The sequence below is a fragment of the Acinonyx jubatus genome, chromosome X, assembly GCF_027475565.1.
Source record: "Acinonyx jubatus isolate Ajub_Pintada_27869175 chromosome X, VMU_Ajub_asm_v1.0, whole genome shotgun sequence".
NCBI classification, from domain to species: domain Eukaryota; kingdom Metazoa; phylum Chordata; class Mammalia; order Carnivora; family Felidae; genus Acinonyx; species Acinonyx jubatus.
Window position 1 is genome coordinate 51,120,800 of NC_069389.1, and position 21,529 is coordinate 51,142,328.

At 34.4% G+C, this 21,529-nt stretch overlaps 1 protein-coding gene and 1 pseudogene across 1 annotated transcript in view; one reads left to right on the forward strand and one right to left on the reverse strand.

The window, feature by feature from the left end:
* Positions 1–21,529, forward strand: part of ZC3H12B (zinc finger CCCH-type containing 12B) — a 427,389-nt gene that overhangs the window by 265,936 nt on the left and 139,924 nt on the right. The gene's annotated exons all lie outside the window — the stretch shown is intronic.
* On the reverse strand, positions 251–2,217 carry LOC106979069 (60 kDa heat shock protein, mitochondrial-like; annotated as a pseudogene).

Here is a 21,529-nt window from a genome sequence, read left to right on the forward strand (position 1 = left end):
AAATCTGGAATATATTTTTTGATGATTTCATGTTACATATTGCCAGTTCCTCCTGTCTTGCATTTTTTAAAAACTTTAAACAAATTTTCATTAACAGAGATTGTCACATAATTGTATATTTTTCTACTTTGTTCACAATTATGCTTACTTTCCACAAAAAGTTGTCTTAACTTTTCACTGGTGATGGCAATCACTAAAATCTTAATTTTAACAAAATAGTACTAAAAATGCTTCAGTGATTTAAGTTGAAATCAATGCACTTGTTACATGTCTCTTGCACTCAGTTATCAGGAATGGACAAACGTATTTTTATTCAAAAAATACAAAATAAATGATCTGTGGGCACTAACAATGGCAGCAGTAAACCATTATACATTGTTAACTGAAACCAGTAACTGATGGTTATAGTGATTTTCTTAAACATCAGCCAGAATTTTCTTCAGTCATTTCTTTCAACTGACTTCTCTGAAGTTATTGGTGAGGATCACTGCCTTGAACCTACTCTCACAGTTTATTAATAAAACACTACTACAGGACTTGAAACATACCACCTTCCATTCCACCCATTCCACCATTCTAGGGTCTTTGTCTTTAGGAATTTCAGTGACTACAACTTCTGCTGTAATTAATAGAGAGGCCACCCCAGCAGCATCCAATAAAGTGTTCTTACAATTTTAGTTGGATGCATGATTCCTTTTCCACCATATTCACAAAATCTCCAAGAATAGCATCATACCCAGCTTTGGAGAAATGTTGCATAATTTTCTCAATTATTAGTGATCCTTAAACACCTGCATTATTGGCAATGGTCGTTGCAAGAATTTTAATTTTCTTTTAATAATTTAGATAACAGTTGTTTAATCTTCAGGAGCTGTTATTTAATCCAAGGCTGGAATTCATGAAAACAGGGCATGGCCCCCTCCCAGAACAATGCCTTTCAACCGCAGCTCATGGAGCAATGAAAGCATCTGTAACACTTTCTTTTTTTTCACTTCAACATTACTTGTCCCACCAACCTTCATCCCAGTTACTTCATCTGAAAGTTTTGCCAAGAGTTCATTGAGTTTTTCCTTTGCATGTTCACTAGTTGTGATATTTAACCTTTTGATGGTTTCTTGAATATGTTTTTCAAAATGCTTGTCACATTTTCCTTTCAAGATCATGGCATTATCTTCATCACAATGAGCTCCCAACTTTTCCTAAGTCGTGAGACTGAATATTTTCAAGATTTAGTGTCAATCCTTCTTCTCCAAACACTGCACGAGTAACAATAGCCATCACTTAAAACTGATTCTTTTTTCTATGGTCACCAAAACCTAGAGCTTTGACTGGTACAACCTGAAGACCAACATTTAACCTATTCAAATGAGTGTACTCAGAGCTTCTCCATCAACATCTTCAGCAATTATGGCCGAGGGCTTATGGTGAGCATGGGCAATTTCAAGAGCAGGTACAATGTACTGGATTCTGTAACTTTTCTTTTCACTCAGTAGAACATAAGAATCTTGGAATTCACATTTCTGACTTTTTGATGTATTAATGAAGTATGGAGAAATAAAATCTCAGTCAAAAATCATGGCTTCAATAGTTTATAATTCATTATTTAGTGTTTTTCCATTCCTTACTTCCTTACTGTGATGATCCCCTTCCTTCCAACCTTTTTCATTACATCATAAATGATGTTGCACATATTTGTCTCCATTTGCAGAAATTGTAGCAATCTGAGAAATTTCTTCAGGTGTTGTCACAGGTTTAGACTGCTTCTTAACTTCAGCAATTATAGCATCAACAGCTAACATAACACCTCTCTTGATTTCCACAGGACTAGCACCTTTGTTAATCTTCTCAAAGCCTTTCTTGGCAATAGAGTGCCAGTACAGTAGCAATTAGTGGTGACATCACCAGCCTCTTCATTTGTGTTACTGGAAACATCTTGAACAAGTTTAGTGCCAATATTTTCATATTTATCTCTTAAGCCAATGGAATTTGCAACAGTCACCCCATCTTTTGTTACTTTAGGTCTTCCCCAATTCTGTTGAATAGTCACTGATTTTCCATTTGGCCCCATTGTAACAGCTACAGCTAAAACTTTTGAAGCAATAAATCTTGGACATCTACACCAAATTTAACTTCTCTGGCGTAATTTCAAATGAGATGAGGAGTCAGTGCCCTAGACACTGGATTAATTTTTAAAAGGACAGCAAGTAATCAAAACATTTCCATGGGGCAATGGCAGGGTGTGCCAGTGGTCAGGCAAGCTGTCAGAGGCGAGTGAAGGAGAGATTTCTTGTTATTGTGACTTTTAACTGATTTTTTTTCACCTATCCGGTATCATTGACTCAGACACCTTATTCATATGGTAATCAAATTTTCCAAGACATTCTTAATTTCAAGGCTTATCTCCTATTATCCTTTCAAGTCATCAGAGTGTCCCATAAGTTGCAGTTCTTTCAAAATCTTACATCTTTTGGATTGCACCTGGTACCAAGAAGCAACACAAAACCCTTATTTATCATATATTATGATCAGATTTAAAGTTTGAAAAGTGTAGTCACAACACTACTAAAAGTAATATTCAGGGAATGAAAAAAAAAACAACTTAAAGCTAGTAATTGGGGGATAATGCTAAGGACTTCCACAAACCTTTGTTAGGCCATACTTTGCTCCTGGACCATGGTTTAATGCTCTAACTTCTAGTTGGGAAATATGTTTTAAGCAACTTAAAATTATAAAATAATTAGTTATTAGTATAATAATTTAGCATTTAAAATTTTTAAAAGAGATGATTTATTCATTTATTTTGAAGTGAGGTAGAAAAGAATGAGTACAAGGTTCAAGGCTAGTTTTATCCAAGTATTTTTCTTATTTCTGTCAACTTTGTAAACCACATGTCTGCCTTTTTAGTTAATATGACTGCGAGTGAACTAAAAGAAAAATCTCGGTGAAAATATACATTTCAAGTCTTTAGAAAATTAATATTTGTTCTAAATTGTGACCCTTTAAAATTTATAAAGTTACTATGTTTTGCATAGATCAATAAGAGGGAATAGTCATACGTAATCTGTAAATTGTACATAGGGTCTATCTGGAAACAGTATGCTACTTAGTGAAAAGTCTAGATGAAGTAGTTCTCCTTAAATTCACTATTCATTTGTGTTTTTCTTTTTTAAATGTATGTGTGCGTGTGTGTGCATGTGCACACACATAATTTGGCTACAGTTCTTTAGATTAGAATGGAAAAAGGTATTTGCAAATGACATGAAGGGTGAGTATCCAGAATCTACAAAGAAATTATCAATCTGTACACCTGAAAAACAAATAATCTAGTTTAAAAAATGAGTAGAAGACATGAATAGACATTTTTTTCAAAGAAGACGTATAGATGAGTAACAGACACATGAAAAGATGTTCAACATTACCCATCATCAAAGAAATACAAATCAAATTTACAATGAGATACCACCTCACACCTGTCAGAATGTCACAAAATAAGTTGTTTTAAGCTTATGGAAAATCCTGAGTCTGTCTATCTATCTATCTATGACTAAAAAGATGCTATTCCTCAGATTACCACAATTGTTGAAAAGAACTACCAACTTTTGAGATCCAAATCTTTTGCTCACCTGACTGTAGTACTGCACTTTAAATTGGTAAAATGTGTTTCAGAGAGTGATTTATTGAATTCTCAGCATAGGTTTGCCTTCTGCTTATGCAACTCTATTGGAATCTCCCATTCCATGGCTTTGGATTCTTTTGACAATTCTGCCTCAGCAACAGAGGATAAAAGCCATGATGTGATGGATAAGCCACACAATTAAGAAATACAGATGTGGACTACAGATCTCCAAAGAACTGAGCTTGTTAAGACTATGTGACAGATATTGGAAATGTCTAAGATATTAAGAGGTAGGTACTTTAGTAGTTATTGCTGTTGAGGGCTGTGTGTGTGTGTGTGTTAGAAAGGGTAGGCCAATGTAAGAATATTGTCATGATCTGTATAATATGCAAAGTTTAGGCTACTTTTATAAGAAAGTTAAGTTTTCTTTCATAAAAGCTGAGCTATTGAAGTGGTAGTGAAAACCTGAAGAACATAGCTAATGAGAGTATCTTCTTAGGTTGAAAAAAATTAGGCTTCTTAACCAGAATAAGGCTAGAAGGGGGTAATAAAAAATAACTCATTAATTGAGACTTACTAATTAAGTACCAAAACGTGGGGTACCCCATTTAATCCTCACAATAACCTATGATGTACATACTATTATCATCTTCATTTTACAGACAGAAAACAGTCTTAAACAGCTTACATGACTTGTTCAAGGCCATGAGCCTTGTTCAGGACTGTGTTTTAGATCCACATCTGTCTGACTTCTAATACTGTATTTATAGAGGACTAAATATCTAAAATAAAACCATAACTATATAATTTCATGGTTTTCTTATGAAGAAATAAACTTCTACTTCACTTTAATCTTCTGAGGGATGTTTTCACATAGTATATTCAGAAAATTCCTCAGCAATTAGAATATATGCAACTGAAGAAGAACCAGTGCTAGAGGAAGGAGCAACCATTCTCAGCAATGAAATAGCTGTGGTTCTGACATTTTTCCTTTTTGCTTCTGAATTTTTCTCAAATAGTATGAAAATAGGAACCAAATTGCATAAAACAGGTAAATCCTTGGTAAGTGTAAGCCTTTTGTAGAATCTTTTTAATTTATTTAGCTAAAGCAACAAATTAAAATTAATCAAATTAATCAATTTATTCCAACTGATTGTAGACTCATGTCACATATTTTTGGATATTTGATCAGTCTAAAGAATCTAAGCCTCTTTTATTTTTATAATTTAGAAATGTTTAGGTAGGTTCAAAGAAAGGTGGAAATATTTATTTTTATTAACATATCATTTAAAAGTTGTTCCACATTAGGTTTAAGCTTATAATTACATTTTTTAATTTATGAATTTATTTTGATAAAGAGAGCATGTGTGAACTGGGGAAGGGCAGAGGGAAAAGGAGAGAGAGAAAGAATCCCAAGCAGGCTCCACACTCTTAGCAAAGAGCCAGACGTGAGGCTTAATCCCCAAAACTGTGAGAGAACTGAGCCAAAATCAAGAGTCGGACACTTAACTGACTGAGCCACTAAGGCACCCCAATTATATCTTTAACAATATTTTTAAGTAAATTTTTGGCAAACTGTGGTATGGCACAAAATTGGAAAATTTTGGTGACCAAAATTATTGGCAACTGTGGTATAATGGCACAATCAAGAAACTGCGTTGAAATTTTAGCTCTGCTTCTTATTTACAATGTAAATTTGGATAATTCATTTACTTTCTCTGACCCTCAGTTTTCTATTTATTGAGTTTTAAATTTTACCTCTAGTATAGTTAACATACAGTGTTACATTAGTTTCACGTGTACAGTATAGTGATTCAGCAATTCTGTACATTACTCAGTGCTCATCATGGTAAGTGTACTCTTTAATTCCCATCACTTATTTCACTTATCCACCTCCATCTCCCCTCTGGTAACCATCATTTTGTCCTTTATAGTGAAGGGTCTGTTTTTTGGTTTCTCTCTCTCTCTCTCTCTCTCTCTCTCTCTCTCTCTTTCTAACTTTGACCATTTGTTTTGTTTTTTAAATTCCACATATAAGTGAAATTGTATGGTATTTTTCTTTCTATGACTGACTTATATTGATTAGCATTATACTTCCTAGCTCCATCCATGTTGTTGCAAATGGAAAGATTGGCAAGATTTTATTCTTTTTTATGACTGAGTAATAATCCATGAGATATATATATATATATATCGTATCTCACATCTTCGTTATCCATTCATCCGTCTGAGCCTTTTTTTCTCAGCTATAATATGAGGATAATAATTCTTATCTCATACAGTTGTTGGGTGAACAACTTGAGAGAATACCTGGGAATGTACTTTGTAGAAAATAAAAATTTTTATCACAATGTGAGAGGAAAAGGAATCAAATGAACACTAAGGAAACACCACTGTGCTAGTTGGTAACTTATTTTCTTTTTGTTACTTCCAGCAAGACCAAGGTCTGGATATCCCATATTCCTGTGAAAGAGTGCATGCCTTCACACCGAGTCACATTTTCTGAATCTCTTACCTATTGCCTTAGGAGCTATGCAGTAGTTGACAACATACTAGCAGGAAGGTAAACATGTATGGAAGAAATGCTTCCTAGGTTATTTCTTCATGTAAACTAACTTATCTTCATGGAGGAGCCAGGGTAATGAAAGGTAAGTTTGAGATGAACAGTAATTTTATAACGAAAACCAAAAGGACCATTGTAATGAGGCATTGTGGTAGAGTAGGAAAGGCACTAGATAAGAAAGGCGACCAGAGTTCCAATCCTGGTTTTACTACCATTAATTGCATAACCTAAGGCAAATCCCTTTTCTCTCTTGGTCTCAAGCATCCTCTCTATACAGTGATGTGAGGTGGACTATATTATCTCCAATATCTACTCCACCATTGATATTCTGTAATACCAATTTTAATTATAGTTAAAATATTCAAATTGTATAGACTTTATGAAGCTATTTTACGTGCCAAATGGAAAAAATTGAAAAAAAATATTTCTGTATTGTATATAACAATCATTCATTTGTATTAATTTGTAAATCAATTACATTAAAAAAAAATTTTTTAAGTATAATTAAAACAGTACTTTATATTTTCAAAGTATCTTAACGTTTAATATTTCACTTGACTCTCAAAATAATGGCATTTTATCATTTATCAGTGCATAATAAATTAAGAAACTGAGGCTCAGGTCAGAAGGGAGAGGCATGATATGTTCAAAGTACTGAGTGAGAAAAATCTACAGCCAAGAATACTTTGTCCAGCAAGGCAATCCTTCAAAATAGAAAGAGAGAGTTTCCAAGACAAACAAAAACTAAAGGAGTACATGACCACTAAACCAAACCTACAAGAAATATTAAAGGGGATTTGTTGAGTATGAAAAACACTAGAAAGGAGCAGAATATAATCCAGAAACAATGACAAAACAAACAATAAAATGGCACTAAATTCATCTGTCAATAATTACTCTGAGTGTAAATGAAGTAAATGCTCCAATAAAAAGATGTAGAGTATCAGAATGGATAAAAAAATCTATCTATATACTACCTAAAAGAGACTAATTTTAGATCTAAAGACACCTATAGATTGAGAGTGAGTGGATGAAGAAACATTTACCATGAAAATGGACATCAAAAGAAAATTGGAGTAGCAAAACTTACAACAGGCAAACTAGTGTTCAAAACAAAGACTATAACAAGAGATGAAGAAAGAACTATATATAATAATAAAGGGGTCCATCCAAGAAGAAAATATAGCAATTATAAATATTTATGCCACCAACTTGGAACAACCCAAATATATAAAACAATTAACAAACATAAGTAACTCATTGATAATAATGCAATAATAGTAGGGGACTTATCATCCCATTAATATCAATGGACATATCATATAAGCAGAAAATCAACAACGAAACAATGGCTTTGAGTGACACACTGGAATAAATGGGCTTAAAAGATGTGCTCAGAACAATTCATCTTAAAGCAACAGAATATACATTATTTTCAAGTGCACATGCAACAGTCTCCTGAATAGATCACATACTAGGTCACAAATCAGGCTTAGCAAGTGCAAAAAGATTGAGATCATACCATGCATATTTTCTGACCACAATGCTGTGAAATGTAAAGTCAAACACAAGAAAATAGTTGAAAAACCACAAATACATGGATATTAAATAACATCCAACTAAAAATATAAATGAGTCAATCAGGAAATTAAAGAAATAAAAAGTAAATGGAAACTAATGAAAATGAAAACATGATGGTCTAAAATTTCTGGGATGCAGCAAAGGCAGTCATAAGAGGGAAGTATGTAGAAAAACAGTCCCACCTCAAGAAGGAAGAAAAATCTCAAGTAAAAAAAAATGTAACCTTACACGTTAAAAGAACAACAAATGAAGGCTAAATCCAACAGAAGGAAGCAAATAATAAAGTTTACAACATAAATATATTATATAGAAGTAAAAAATAAAAACATGTCGATGAAACTAGGAGCTGGTTCCTTGAAAAACTTAATAAAATTGATAAACTCATAGCCAGACTTAAAAAGAAAAGAGAAAGGACCCAAAATAAATAAATCACAAATGAGGGAGTAGAGATTACAACCAACACCACAGAAATACAATTATAAAAGAATATTATGAAAGACTATATGCCAAAAAATTGAGAAATCTAAAAGAAATGTATCAATTCCCAGAAATATGTAAACCACCAAAACATAAACAGAAAGAAAGAGAAGACTTGAACATACCCATAATCAGCAAAAAATTGAAACACTAATGAAAAAAAAATCCTAACAAACAAAAGTCCAGGGCCACATGACTTCACAGGGGAATTCTAAAACATTTAAAGATGAGTTAATACCTTTTCTCCTCAAGCTGTTCCAAAAAATAGAAATGAAAAAAAAAATGTCCAAACTACTCTGAGGCCACCATTACCTTTATTCCAAAACCAAAGACCAGATTAATAAGAGAATGTCAGGCTAACATCCCTGATGAACATGGACGAAAATATTCTAAAAATAAAAAGTATGGAAAAATCGATTTCTACAGTACATTAAAAGAATTGCTCACCACGATCATGTGGAATTTATTCCAGGGTTGCAAGTGTGGTTCAATACTCATAAATCAACCAACATGATACACCGCATTAATAAAGGAAAGGATAAGAACAATGTGATCCTCTCAATAGATGACGAAAAAGCATTTGACAAAGTAAAGTACAGCATCCATTCATGATTTAAAAAAAAATCAACATAGTAAGGATAGAGAAAACATACCTCAACATCATAAAGGCCATATACAAAAGGCCCACAATTAATATCACCTCAGTGGGGAAAAACTGAGATTTTCCTCTAGGGTCAGGAACAAGACAGGGGAGTCCACTTTCACCACTGTGAGACCAAGGAGGTAAAAGATCTGTATTCTGAAAACTATAAATCTCTTATGAAAGAAATTGAATATGAGACAAAAAACATGAAAAACTTTCCATGCTCATGGACTGGAAGTACAAATATTGTTAAAATGTCAATCTTACCCAAAGCAATCTATACATTTAATGCAATCCATATCAAAATACCAACAGCATTTTTCACAAAGCTAGAACAAGCAATCCTAAAATATGTGTGGAACAAAAAAAGACCCCGAATAGTCAAAGCAATCTTGAAAATGAAAAACAAAGGTAGAGGCTTCCAGACTTCAAGTTATACTACAAAGCTTTAGTGACCAAGACTGTATGGTGCTGACATAAAAACAGACAGATAGATCAAAGGAACAGAATAGAAAACCCAGAAATTGGATCACCTTAGTGGCTCAGTCAGTTAAACATCTGACTCTTGATTTCTGCTCTAGTTATGATCTCACGGTTCATGAGTTTGAGCCCTGCATTGGGCTCTTCCCTGACAGTCAGAGCCTGGTTAGGATTATCTCTCTCTTTTCTATCTGAACCTTCCCTGCTCACGTGCTGTCTCTTGCCCTCTCTCAAAATAAACAAATAAACATTTAGAAAGAAGAGAAAACCCCAAAATAAACTCACAACTATACAGTCAACTAATCTTTGACAAAATAGGAAGAATGAAAGTGTACCACTTTCTAACAGCATGCACAAAAATAAATTCAAAGTGGATTAAAGATCATGGAGCACCTGACTTGCTCAGTCAGTGAAGCATGTGACTCTTGGTCTTCGGGTCATGAGTACGATCCCTACATTGGGTGTAGAGATTACTTAAAAATAAAATCTTTATGTATTTTTAAATTTTTAAAAATGTTTTATTTATTTTTGAGAGAGAGCCAGGGTGTGAGCAGGGGAAAGGAAGAGACAGAGGGAGACACAGAATCTGAAGCAAGCTATAGGCTCTGAGCTGTCAGCACAGAGTCCAATGTGGGACTCAAACCCATGAACCATGAGATCATGACCTGAGCTGAAGTCAGTCGCTTAACTGATTAAGGCACCCAGGTGCCCCCCCCCCAAAATAAAATATTTTTAAAAAATGAATGAAAGACGTAAATGTGAGACAGGATACCATCAGAGTCAGAGAAGAAAATACAGGCAATAACCTGTTTGACATAAGCCATAACAATATCTTACTAGACTTGTCTCCTGAGGGAAGAGAAACAAAAGCACAAATGAACTATTGGGACTTCATCAAGATAAAAAGATTCTGCACAGTGAAGGAAACAATCAACAAAACTAAAAGGGAACTGACAGAATGGAAAAAGATATTTGCAAATGACATGAAGGGTGAGTATCCAGAATCTACAAAGAAATTATCAATCTGTACACCTGAAAAACAAATAATCTAGTTTAAAAAATGAGTAGAAGACATGAATAGACATTTTTTTTCAAAGAAGACGTATAGATGAGTAACAGACACATGAAAAGATGTTAAACATTACCCATCATCAAAGAAATACAAATCAAATTTACAATGAGATACCACCTCACACCTGTCAGAATGTCTAAAAATAACAACACAGGAAACAACAGATGTCAGCGAGGATGCAGACAAAAGGGAATCCTGTTACACTGTTAGGAATGCAAAGTGTTGCAGCAACTCTGGAAAACAGTATGGCCACTTAAAAAATACACAAAACTTAAAACACAAAAACTTAAAAAATAAAACTACACTAGGATCCAGTAACTGCACTGCAAGATGTTTACCTAAAGGATACAAAATAATTATTTGAATTGACACATGCACCCTGATGTTTATAGCAGCATTACAAATAGCCAAATTATGGAAAGAGCCTGAATGTCCATTGACAGATGAACTGATGAATAGATAAAGAAGACGTGGTGTGTGTGTGTGTGTGTGTGTGTATAAAACTCAGCCAACAAACGGAATAAACTCTTGCCATTGCAACAATGCAGATAGAGCTAGAGAGTATTATGCTAATGTCAGTCAGAGAAAGACAAATACCACACACTTTCACTCATATGTAAAATTAAGAAAGATATCATATGAACATGGGGGAAAAAGTGAGAAGCAAACCATAATGTAGATTCTCAACTATAGAGAACACACTGAAGTTTGCTGTAGGTAATGTGGGTAAGGGGGTTGGTTAAATGGTTAATGGGGACTAAAGATGGCATTTGTTGTGGTGAACACTGGGTATTGTATGTAAGTGATGAATCAATAAATCTTACACTTGAAACTAATATTACACTGTATGTGTACTAACTGGAATCTAAGTAGAGACTTTTGAAAAAGAAAAAAAAAGAAACTGAGGCTCAACATTTTATAATAAATTAAGAATTTCAAAATAATTTTTTAATTGGGGGCTCAAAAATTAGTACAAAGTCACATAGCTATTACATGATAGAACCAGAAATCCAACTTTGCACTGTGTGTCTCTAAGTCCAATGTTTTTCTCACTATACCAAACTGCCTAGTTGATTTTATCCAGTCTTAGAGTATGTGTAACACATATCAAAAATAAATCTAATAAAAATAATTAGTGAGAGTGGAGGATGGCCACAGAGTAAGAGGACCCTAGGCTTGCCTATCCCACTAACAGCATTATATAACTATCAAATCATCCTAAATGACCCAGAAATAGACCTGAAGACTGAAAGAACAAACCCCACAAGGAAAGGGAGACAAGAAAACACATCAGAGAAGGTAAGAAGTGAAGAGACAAGTTTTAGGGTAGAAATGCATTGTGAGTGCTGTGGAGGGGAGGTGACTATGGTCCCAGAGAAGGGTGAGAGAGAGGAGCACATAAAGGAATGCACAAGGAGAATGTTTCCCCAAAACCATTGGCTTGGAAAATTAGAGGAGTTGAATTTCATGAGCTCTTGCAACCAGCAAGGCTTAAAGCATGGAGTCTTAAAGGTCAGCTGTTAGGATAAGGTCCTGGTTTGGGTAGAGCCCAGAGGCTGTTCCTGGAGAGAAGGCAGGCCCAGGATCAGACAGCATGGAAACAGTGATCTGAAAAATGCCTGATTTTTCACTCTTCTTGGAGCACATCCTTGAAAATCAGTGTTCATGGAGATGACTCTTGGGGAAAAAAAGAGCGGGCCTGTTCCATTGCCCTCGACTGCACCTTAGCACTGACACAGAGCCACCTGTGGGAAGAAGTAAAGACCAACACTGGGTGCCTAACTTGCATGTACCAGGCCCCTTCTTCAGAAGACCAGCACAAACACTGCCCACACCACATCTCTTGACCAGAGAGTTCTGCAGGGCCTCAGTTCTGCTGGAGGTGGTGTACATCTCATTTCAAAGCAGACAAGATAACACCTAGTTAAAATTCACCATATTCAGGTCAATTGCCAAATGCTACCCACAGCAACCAAAGTGAGCCTCTGCAGATGACTGACCTAAAGGACAGAACAGCCAAAACACAGCAGAAGAGCACATGGAGCACATACCAGAACACTCCCTGAAGTGCCAGGCCATGGGCACTACATGACCCACGACCTCTTCTTCATAAAGCCATTATTTGCAGAAGCAAGATATATAACTGGCTTTTCTAACACAAAGAAGAAGGCAGAGACTTAGACAAAGTTATGGAGGAATTCATCCTAAACAAAATAACAAGATAAGGCCATGGCTAGAGATATAAGTGAAACAGGTATAAGCAACATGCCTGATGGAAAATTTAAAGCAATAATCATAAGTGTACTTACTGGGCTTGAGAACAAAATAGAAGAAATCAGTGAGACCCTTACCACAGAGATACAAGTGTTAAAAATAATCAATCAAAAAGAAACAGTGCAATAAACCACATTGGAAACATGCTTGATCCAATGAACAGCAGGCTAGAAGAAACACAAGAATGAATTAATGACTTAGAAGACAAAGTAGAGGAAAGTATGAAGATGAACAAAAGAGAATGGGAAGAATTATGGAACACAAGAATAGACTTAAGTAATTCATTGACTCCATCAAATGTAATAACATTCATATTATAGGAGTCTTAGAAGAAGAGAGAAAAGGAGGAAGAAAGTTTATTTGAAAAGAGAATAAAAGAAAACACCCTTAATCTGGGGAAGGAAACAGACAACTAGACTGAGGAGGCACAGAGAACTCCCTTCAAAATCAACAGAGGCAGGCCAACACCAAGATATAGTGTAATTACTTTGGCAAGAAATAGTGATAAAGAAAAATTCTCAAAAGCAGAAAGACAAAAGAAGTCCTTAAGTTACAAATGAAGACGCAAGAGGCTAGCTACAGATTTCACCAAAGGAATTTAGGAAGCCAGAAGGGAGTGGCATGATATATTCAAAGTGCTGAATGGGAAAAATCTGCAGCCACAATCACAATACGAGGAGAGATAAAGAGTTTCCCAGAAATTTAAATCTAAAGTAGTTTGTGACCATTAAATCAGCCCTCCAGGGAATATTAAAAGGGACTTGTTGAGTGAAAAGGAGAGACCTAAAGTGACAAAGACAAGAAAGGATCAGAGAAAATCTCTAGAAACAATGACAAAACAAGTAATAAAGTGGCAATAAATGCATTTCTATCAATACTTACTTTGAATGTAAATGGACTAAAATTCCCAGTCAAAAGACATAGGGTGTCAGAATGGATAAAAAAGAAGACTGATCTATATGTTGCCTACCAGAGACTCATTTTTTACTTAAAGACACCTGAAGATTGAAAGTGAGAAGATGGGGAAACATTTATCATGCACATGGATGTCAAAAGGAAGCTAAAGTGGCAACACTTCTATCGGACAAACTAGACTTTAAAACAAAGAGTCTAACAAGAAACAAAGAACAGCACTATATAATCATAAAAAGGACAATCCAACAAGAAAATCTAACAATTTTAAATATGTATGCACCCAACATGAAGGCACCCAAATATATAAAACAATTAAAAACACCTCAAGGAACTAATCAATAATAATACAATAATGGTAGAGGACTTTAACACCTCACCTACATCAATGGACAGATCACTAAATAGAAAGCCAACAAGAAAACAATGTCTTTAAATGACACACTGGGCCAGATGAATTTAACAGATATATTCAGAAAATTCCATTCTAAAACAGCAGAATATACATTATTTTCAATTGTATATAGAATATTCTCCAGAATAAATCACATGTTAAATCACCAAATAGGCCTCAACCAATTCAAAATTTTGAAGTTATACCATGGAAACTTTCTAACCATAATACTATGAAACCAGAAGTCAACCATAAGAACAAATTTTGAAAGATCACAAATACATGACGGTTAAACAACATGTTACTAAACAATAAATGGATAAACCAGGAGATAATAGAAAAATTAAAATACCGGAGACAAATGAATAGTAAAAGATGATGGTCCAAAACCTTTGGGATGTAGCAAAAACAGTCATAAGAGAGTATATAGCAATACAGCCTGTCTCAAGAAGCAAGAAAAATCTCAAATGCAAAAGCTAACCTTACACATAAAGGAGCTAAAAAAAGAACAAACAAAACCTAAAGCCAGCAGAAGGAAGCAAATAATAAAGGTTAGAACAGAAATAACAGAAATAAATGATACAGAAACAAACAAACAAACAGAATAAAGTATATCAAATGAACCAGGTCTTTGAAGAAAATTAATAAAAGTGATAAAACTCTATCCATACTTATCAAACAAACAAGAGACAGGACCCAAATAAATAAAATCACAAGTGAGAGAGGAGAAATAAAAAAAACACCACAGGAAAACAAAAAGTTCTGAGAATATTATGAAAAACTATGTGCCAACAAATTGGACAACCTAGAAGAAATTGATAAATTCCGAGAAACATATAAACCACCAAAACTGAAACAGGAAGAAACAGAAAACTAGAGCAGACCAGTAACAACCAAACACGTTGAATCATTAATCACAAAACTCCCAACAAACAAAAGTGTAGGGCCAGATGGCATTACACGCGAATTCTACAAAACATTAAAAAAGAGTTAATACCTATTCTTCTCAAACTTTTCCAAAAAATAAAAAAAAGGAAAGAAAATTCCCATATTCATTCTATGAGGCCATTATTACCCTAATACAAAAACTAGATAAAGAAACCACTAAAAAAGAGAAATGCAGGCCAATATCCCTGATGAACACTGATGCAAAAGTTCTCAATAAAATAACTAGCAAAACAAAACCAACAATACACTTAAAAAAAAAATTCATCATGATCTCCTTAGATTTCTTCTTGGGTTGCAAGTGTGGTTCAATATTCAGAATTTAAGCCACATGATACACAAAATTAATAAAATAATGTATAAGAAGCACATTATCCTTTCAATAAATGGAGAAAAAATAACAAAATACAACATCCATTCAGAATCATAACCCTCAACGAGGTAGTTTTAGAGGAAACATACCTCAGCACATTAAAGGCCATCTATGGAAAACTCATAACTAATATCATACTCAGTGGAGAAAACTCAAGATTTTCCTGTAATGTCAGGAACAAGACAGGAATGTCCACTCTCACCATTGTTATTTAACATAAAACTGGAGGTCCTAGCCACAGAAATTGGGCCACAAGAAAAAATAAACTATATCTTAATCAGCAAGGAAGAAGTCAAATTTTCACTATTTGCAGATAACATTACACACGAATTCACTAAAGTCGTAGGATATAAAAAGCAATATATAGAAGTCTGTTGCTTTTCTGTATACCAACAACGAAGCAACAGAAAGAAAAATAAAAAAATAAATCCCATTTACACCTTTGCACTAAAAACCACAAGATACCTAGGAATGAGCCTATCCAAAGAGGTGAAAGACGTGTACTCAGCAAAATATAAAATAGTAATGAAATAAATTCAAGAGAATGAAAAGAAATGGAAAGACATTCCAAGCTCTTGCATTGGAAGAACAAATAGTAAATGTCTATACTGCTCAAAACAATCTACACAATCAATGCAATCCCTACCAAAATACCACCAGCATTTTTTTCACAGAGCTAGAATAAACAATTTAAAAATTTGTATGGATCAACAAACACCCTGAATAGTCAAAGCAAGCTTGAAAAAGCAAAGCAAAGCTGGAGGAATCACAATTCCAGGCTTCAAGTTATATTACAAATTGTCATAGTCAAAATAGTATAGTACTGGCATAAAAGTAGAGCATGGAACAACAGAACAGAATATGAATCTCATAAATGAACCCACAACCATATGGTCGATTAATCTACAAAACAGGAACGAGTATTCCATGAGAAAAAGATAGTCTCTTCAAAACATGGTGCTTGGAAAATTGGACAACAACGTGCAAAAGAATTGAAACGATATATTTTTTCCTACACCATGCACAAATATAAATTCAAAATATATGAAAGACCTAAATGTGAGACCTTGAATGATAGAAATCCTAGGGTAGAACACAGGCAGGAAACTCTGACCCAGCTGTAGCAATTTTTACTAGATACATTGTCTAAGGCCAGGGAAACAAAAGCATAAATAATCTATTGGGACTTCATCAAAATAAAAAGCTTCTGCACAGTGAAGGAAACAGTTAACAAAAGTAAAAGGCAGCCTATAAAATGGGAAAAGATATTTGCAAATGTCAAATCTGATAAAGGATTAGTATCCAAAGTATATAAACAACTTATAAAACCAACACCCCCCAAAATGAATAATCCAATTAAAAAATGGGCAAACGATTTGAAGAGACATATTTCCAAAGAAGACATACAGATGGATAACACACATTAAAATTTGCTCAACATTACCCATCATCAGGAAAATACAATATCAAAACAATGAAATATCATCTTGCACCTTTCTGAATGGCTAAAATCAACAACACAAGAAACAACAGGTGCTGGAGAGGTTGTCAGAAATGGCAACGCTCTTGCCCTATTCATGGAAATGCAAAGTGGTGAAGCCACTATGGAAAACAGTATTTAGTTTTCTCAAAAAGTTAAAACTAGAACTACCTTACAATCCAGTAATTTCACTAGTAGGTATTTACCCAGTGAATACAAAAATACTAATTCAAAGGGATATATGCACTCCAATGTTTATAACAGCTCTATCTATAATAGCTATAATATGGTATGGTAACTGCCCAACTGATGAATGTATAAAGAAGATGTGACGTGTGTGTGTGTGTGTGTGTGTGTGTGTGTGTGTGTGTGTGTGTGTATTCACACAACGGAATATTACTCAGCAATAAATAAGAGTGGGATATTGCCATTTGCAGTGACATGGATGGAGCTAAAGAGTAGTATGATGTGGGAAATAAATCAGAGAAAGACAAATACCATATGGTTTCACTTATACGTGGAATCTAAAAAAAAACAACAAAGTAACAAAGTAGAATAAAAGAGAAAGAGAGGCAAACTAAGAGGCAGACTCTTAACTATTGAGAACAAAGTGATGATTATCAGGGGGGTGGTAAGTGAGGGAATGGGTTAAATATGTAATGGGGATAAAGGAGTGCATCTGTTGTGATAAGCACCAGGTATTGTGTGGAAGTTTTGAATCACTAATTTGTATATATGAAACTAATATTACACTGCATGTTACCTAAGTGTAATTTAAATAAAAACTTTAACAAAGTCTTCACATTTGAGACTGACACTGCTAACCATGTTCAAGTGATGCACAAATAGTATATAAATGCTTCTTTCATAGTCCTATGGATTTGAAAGTTTAAGAAAATAGTATTTGTAACAGACTTCAAGATCATTGGAAGAAAAAGACTATTTAAGTATAATATTTAGACCTATCACCCTTACAGATACAACAGAAAAGCAAGAAATAAAGGATGGTATATAAGAAATTTATTTGTCTAGGGATGATGTATCACATTTACTGTGTTAGTATAGACTTTTGAGGCAATTTCTGTACTCCCTCCTTTTTCTTATGTTTCTTCCACTACCTCCCCAATAAATATAATCGCAGCTACTATATGGCAAGCTCAGGATTCACTCATTTTTTTTGATTTTGATTGTAAAATCTATTTATTTGTTTTTTAAAAATTTCTTCAGCATTCCTTTTCATTATTTTTTGTTTAAATTTTAGTTAGTTAACATACAGTGCAATATTCATTTTGGGAGTAGAATTCAGTGATTCATCACAACACCCACTGCTCATCACAACCAGTGCCCTTTAAAAAATGTGTTTTCATTTTATTTATTTTGAGAGAGACAGAGAGTACAGCAGGGGAGGGGAAGAGAGAAGAGAGACAGAATCCCAAGCAGGCTCTGCGCTGTCAACACAGAGCCTGAAGCAGGGCTTGAACCCACGAACCTCAAGATCATGACCTGAACTGAGATCAAAAGTCAGACGCTTAACCAACTGAGCCACCCAGGCGCCCCACCAGTGTTCTTTTAAATACACCAAACCCATCTAGGCCATTTCCCACCCAACTCCTTCCTTCAACCTTCAATTTAATCTCTACCAATAAGAGTCTTTTGTGAGACTCCCTTCTCTTTTTTCCCCTTTCCCATGTGTTCATCTATTTTGTTTAATAAATTCCACATATGAGTGAAATCATATGGTATTTTTCTTTCTCTGACATATTTTGCTTAGCATAATACATTCTAGCTCCATCAATGTTGTTGCAAATGGTAAGATTCCATTCTTTTTGATGGCCGAGTAATATTCTATTGTATATATATACCACATTTTCTTTAGCCGTTCATCAGTTGATGGGCATTTGGGCTATCTCCATAGTTTTGTTATTGTTGATAATGCTGCTATAAACATTGGGTGCATGTATCCCTTCAAGTCAGTATTTTTGTATCCTTTGGGTAAATATCTAATAGTGCGATTTCTGAATTATAGGGTAGTTCTATTTTCTGTTTTTTTTTTTTTTAAGGAACCTCCATACTGTGCTCCGGAGTAGCTAAACCAGTTTGGATTCCTCCAGCAATGCAAGAGGCTTACCCCTTCTCTGCATCCTCACCAACATCTTTTGTTTCTTCTGTTGTTAATTTTGGCCATTCTGACAAGTGTGAGATAGTGTCTTATTCTGATTTTGATTTATATTCCCCTGATGCTGAGTGATGTTGAGGATATTTTCATGTATCTGTTATCCATCTGGATGTCTTCTTTAAAAAAATGTTTATTCACATATTCTACCCATTTCCTAACTGGTTTATTTGCTTTTTGAATGTTGAGTTTCATAAACTTTTTTTTTATCGATTTTTGGGTACTAAACCTTTATCAGATATATTGTTTGCAAATATCTTCTCCCATCTTGTAGGCTTTTGGTTTTGTTGATTGCTTCCATCGCTGTGCAGAAACTTTTTATCTTAATGATGAAGTCCCAATAGTTCATGTTTGCTTTTGTTTCCCTTAACTTTGGTGGCGTGTCTAGTAAGAAATTGCTGTGACCAAGGTCAAAGAGGTTGCTGCCTATTTTCTTCTGTAGGATTTTGATGGTTTCCTGTCTCTCATATAGGACTTTCATCCATTTTGAATTTATTTTTGTGTATGGTGTAAGAAAGTGGTAGAGTTTCATTCTTCTATATGTTGCAGTCCAGTTTTCCCAACACCCTTTGCTGAAGACATTCTTTGCCATTGGATATTCTTTCCTGCTTTATTGAATATGAATTGACTATATAGTTGTGGTTCCATTTCTGGACTTTCTATTCTGTTCCATTGATCCATGTGTCTGTTTTTGTGCCAGCACCATAATGTCTTGATACTTACAGCTTGAAATTCAGAATCGTGATGCCTCCAGTTTTGTTTTTCTTTATCAGGATTGCTTTGGCTATTCAGGGACTTTTTTGGTTCTATAAAAATTTTAGGACTCTTTGTTCTAGAACTGCAGTGAATGCTGGTGGTATTTTGATAGGGATTGCATTAAATGTGTAGCATGATTTGGGTAGTATAGACATTTTAACAATATTTGTTCTTCCAATCAATGAGCATGGAATGCTTTTCCATTTCTTTGTGTCCTCTTCAATATCTTTCATAAGTATTCTATACTTTTTAGAGAACAGATATTTTACCTCTTAATTTTGGTTTATTCCTAGTTATGTTATTGTTTTTGGTGCAAATATAAATGAGATCAACTCCTTGATTTCTTTTTCTAATGCTTCATTATTGGTGTATTGAAATGCAACAGATTTCTGCACATTGATTTTATATCCTGTGACTCTGGTGAATTCATGTATTAGTTCTCACAGTTTTGGTGGAGTCTTCTGGGTTTTCCACATACAGCAACATGCCATCTGCAAATAGTGAAAGTCTGACTTCCTCCTTTGCCAAATTGTATGCCCTTTATTTCTTTTTGTTGTCCAATTTGTTGCAGCTAAGTATTCCAGTACTATGTTAAATAGTAATGGTAAGAGTGGGCATCATTTTCTTGTTCCTGATGGTAGGCAAAGGGTGTCAGTTTTTCCTTTATAAAGGTGATATAGGCTGTGGGGTTTTCATATATCACTTTTATGATGTTGAGATATGTTCCCTCTATCCCTGCTTGTTGAGAGTGTTTATCGAAAGGATGCTGTATTTTGTCAAATGCTTTTCCTGCATCTATTGAAATGATTATCTGGTTCTTATCCTTTCTTTTATTAATGTGGTGTATCATGTGAGTTGGCTTGTGAATATTGAACCATCCCTGCAGCTCAGGAATACTCACTTCATCGTGGTGAATAATTCTTTTAATGTACTGTTGAATTCGATTTGCTAATATCTTGTTGAGATTTTTTTGCGTCCATGTTAATCAGTGATATTGGCCTGTAATTTTCCTTTATACTGGGGTCTTTGGTTTGGGGACCAAGGTAATGCTGGATTCATAGAATGAGTTTGGAAGTTGACCTTCCATTTATATTTTTTGGAACAATTTGAAAAGAAAAGGTATTAAGTCTTCTTTAAACGTTGGGTAGAATTCCTCTGGGAAGCCATCTGGCACAGTACTCTTGTTTATCTGGAGATTTTTAATTACTGATTAAATTTCTTTTCTTTCATGTTCTTTTCAAATTTTCTATTTCTTCTTGTTTGAGTTTTGGTAGTGTATGCGTATCTAGGAATTTGGCCATTTCTTTCAGATTGTCCAATTGGTTGGAATATAATTTTTCATAGTATTCTCTTATAATTGTATTTCTATGGTTGGTTGTGGTCTCTCATCTTTCATTCATGATTTTATCTATTTGGGTCCTTTCTATTTGCTTTTACTAAGTCTGGCTAGGGGGTTCATCAATTTTGTTAATTCTTTCAAAGAACCAGCTCTTGGTTTTGTTGATTTGTTCTATTGTTTTTGTTTGTTTGTTTGTTTGTTTGTTTGTTTCTATGTCTTCTATATCTGCTCTAATCTTTATTAGTTCCCTTCTTCTGCTGGCTTTAGGCTTTACTTTCTGTTCCTTTTCTAGTTTCTTTACATGTAAGGTTAGATTGTGTATTTGGACCTTTCTTGCTTTTTGAGATAGGTCTGAATTGCAATATAATTTCTTCCTAGGGCTGCTTTTGCTGTATCCCAAAGGGTTTGGACAGTCATATTTTAATTTTTATTAGTTTCCATGTATTTTTTT